The sequence below is a fragment of the Hippoglossus hippoglossus genome, chromosome 11 (genome assembly GCF_009819705.1).
Source record: "Hippoglossus hippoglossus isolate fHipHip1 chromosome 11, fHipHip1.pri, whole genome shotgun sequence".
Taxonomy (NCBI): domain Eukaryota; kingdom Metazoa; phylum Chordata; class Actinopteri; order Pleuronectiformes; family Pleuronectidae; genus Hippoglossus; species Hippoglossus hippoglossus.
This window is the reverse complement of record NC_047161.1, coordinates 8,416,227-8,419,996: the sequence shown is the minus strand read 5'-3', so window position 1 is coordinate 8,419,996 and position 3,770 is coordinate 8,416,227.

Sequence of the window (3,770 nt, the reverse complement as noted above, 5' to 3'; positions counted from 1 at the left end):
ACTTGATTAATTCAATAATAATATATTCATACATATGCTTTAGAACCGATTACTCATTTAAAAAGAATAATCCCGTAGTTATAGCTTTTGACTAGTGAATATCTGCAGTTTTTGTTTGACATGGTTAAAAACTGAATCTCATTGGGTTTTTGTCTTTTGTTTGGACGAGACAAACCATTTTAAAGACACCAGTGTAGACACTGGGTAACTGGGATTGAAAATTTCTAGTTTGTTGTGTTTTAAATCACACCTAAAGAAAGGACAACAGTTCTCTGGGACACTCTGCGACACAAACATGAAGAAGTAGAATCACACTTTTTATTGAAAACTGCTCAAATCTTCCTTCCGCTGCATTTCTGTCATATCAATGTCGAGAAATCAGGACTGTTCCTCAAGATGAACCAAAGGCATAAAGTGTCCTTTGAAATAATGGATTCTGAAACCTAATCCACTGCTACTGGTTTATATTCTGGTTGATTTTTATAAATATGGATATGTTGGTACATTGACTCAATATATTTAATGGCTGGAAACAAAAAATTAAGCTGTTTTCTACAGTTTATAGAAAAATAATAGATCATATGCCTTCTGATTTACACTTATTTCCTAAATTCAAATCATAAATCCATCCTCACCTCAGTTGTCTGGCTTGGTCGTTCTCACATCAGAATCGACAGCCTGGTTGTGATTGTCGTTGTTTGTGACTCGACTGTGCAGAGAAGTGAGAAACGGAGGAAATGAAAGAAAATATCACAGCAGTAAAAACTGATCTCAGGGGAAAGACGCTAAGCAGACGAATAAAAAATCAAAATGGACAATAAAACTGCACATGACAACCGCAGACACTTGTACCTCAGTCAAGTTATTTACTCAAGAGCTACTGTATTTTAACTACTTTTCTCCAAATAAAGATTACATGAAAGCCTCCTCTCAGATCCGTCACTGTGACGGCTACAAACCATCATCCGCTGTAGGAAATCAAATATTACTCTTAACTGTAAAAGCCACATGGGGAGAGATTTGGTGAAGTCGGAATTCAACATGCTCAGATTTGATTTTAAGTCGGCACACGCTAAGCACCGCGCTGAGGCTGATTGAACTAATAAGCTCATGCCTGAAACCTTAAGTGACACTGTAAAACAGCAACAGTGTCAAGTCCCAAATGGGCGACGCCACACCGAGGCGATGATGACATGAGCATTGTGTATCGGAGGTGAAGAGTGTGGTAATGTTGTCAGCGCACCCCGAGGCCTCGGAGCCATCATCCAAAACAAGAACCGCGCCGATACGCCGTCTCGTTACTGGCTGGCGCACATTCTGTCAGTCTTCCTAACGCCAGACTGCTGCTCTGATTACTTCCTCTCCACTTGCTACATCCCTTGCAGACTGCTTGACCTTTTGTAATTACGTAAAATGATATTTATTCCGCTCTTTCTGGAGGGTGAAATCCTCCCGAACATGGAAAACTTGTGATGGTGATAGCCCGAGTCTCCCGTGGATGTCTACAGTCTCTCAGGAGCGTGATTGCTAGTGTGTTGATAGCTGAGGGCAGCTTGTTTTCTTGGAACGTATGGAGTCTGATGATTCTGAGCCAGGAGGAGTGCCCTAAAGAGGCCAAGTACTCTGCTGCCATCTGAGAACCCCGAGAACATATCATATGTTATAAATTCTTCTGTATCAATGAGAGTATCTTGTTCTATCGGAGGTTATTTGTTGTGACACTTCCGCCGCAATGGAAAGTGGAGAGTGGCAGGAGGGACGGCCGAGAGACGCCACAACAAAACAACATCCGCTGGAATTGAAATAATAACGTTAACACATGGCTGCAGCTACGATGTGGAGCAACAAGCTGAGGAGCAAAACGTTGTGAGACTCAAACGTAGGGACAGATACATCCAACTTTTTATTTCCTGTTAATAAAACACGTCAGCTCAGGGTATCTGCTGAAACAAAGTTTATGATCATATCTTCTCTCTAAATACTCAACTTCCTGACATTTTCCCTGTCAGTTTTTTTAGCAAATTAATGCAGCTAATAGCGCACTTATACTTGTATAAAGTTAAAATTGTAGCATCAATCATATACATACAGACTGTTACTACTCTCTTGTCTGTATGATAAGTATAAAGCTTATAAGTGTATTTTCCAATTTCACAGTGTTTTAAATGACCAAAAACATTTGAAATATTTGAAAACCTTTAACAAGCCTTTAATAAATATCAGCTATACTGCATTATTAATACAGCTGATAGATTACCAAAGGACATTTGACACCACACATCAATGAGGACAAGTTGGAAGAGTTTTAAAAATTTTGGACAATGTTTTCAACCCAACACTGGCACTGTCAGTACTTCTGGTGTCACTGCGTTCAGACTGAGAAGCATTCATTGTGAACTATGTGTTGGTGTGATGTGTTCTTCACAACTGTATCAGTCACTGAATTCAAAGTAATTACGGCCAATACCTGGCCAAGGTGAGAATCTGCAGCAATAATGATCCTGCAAATCAGATCAGTGTATTACTCATGTATAAGCAGTCTCAGAGATAATAGTCAGAGTAGAGAAAGACAGCTTCCTTCAACTTCATCTCCTACACAAAGTCTTTTTCCCAAACTATATCTGCAGTAAAACACTAGAATCATCTCATTTTCAGCCACTAAAATAAATCCCTCCCACACACGGGAACACAGACGAAATCTGCCGTGAAACTTAATCACAAAAGGTTGTGTTGGCGAACGAGCAACAGATTAAATTAGCATAGAATTAGATATGGAAAATGACTTCTGTCAAATCAAACTGTAGCACAATTATAATATGTTAATTACTTATTCCATTAAGGAAGTTGATTGCAGTTCACAGGCGAAATCATGCGGGCTGAAACACCTGGAAAAGAGGTGATGGAGCTCGAAACCTCCTCTCTCCCTCTTCCTGTCCCCTCCTCTCCTTCTCTTCCTGCGCTCCTTGTCACCGTTTCTCATCTGCTCTCGCTTCGGCTTTTCATGCGCGCATTAATTGCCTGAACGTGCCACGCAAAGAATGCTTCAAAGGGCGCAGGACTTTCTCATTTGTTCATCAAAGGGAAGATGATGAGTAGTGCGAGATCGTATGACCTACCCACAATGCTCCTCAGGGGAACCGCGGAGCAGATCGGTGTGTGTGAGGCGGCCAATGAAAACATGGTGGGGGGGGATATGAAGGAGGGTTTTTCCTTCAGCAGGTCGAATAAACAAGATCAGATTTTACCCATTTGTGTTACAATAACGTGAAATTTATTATTTGTAATGGTAGTAACAACCATCGGAGGTTGTGTGTTTATTGTTGCATGTTTAGAGTCGAGAAAATAGGTTAAAGCCAAACAGGGGGTTTGAATTTTAAAAGGTTTATTATCTCTGCAGAGGAGTTTTTACCCCTTTCCGTTTGTTTGCAGCAGGATTATGCAAAAAGTAATTATTGAACAGATTTCCACAAAACTTGGTGGAAAGATAGAACCAGGACCTAGATCTGGACAAAGGGGCATATGCAAAAACTTATTTTCACTTTCTTAACCACTGCGAAAATTTGACATTTTCCGAATTATATTTTTTGCCAATTTCACAGGAAATTATCTCGATGAAGGAAATGAGTGTAGATATATTCAAAGACTTGAATAAATAACGGAAGCCACACTTCCGGTAAAAATGTAAGAACAGAGAAAGTGGGAGCGCTTTAGTTTGACATTTCCAGACTCTTTGATATCATGTGGAAAAGATCAGTCATGTGAAAACCGAG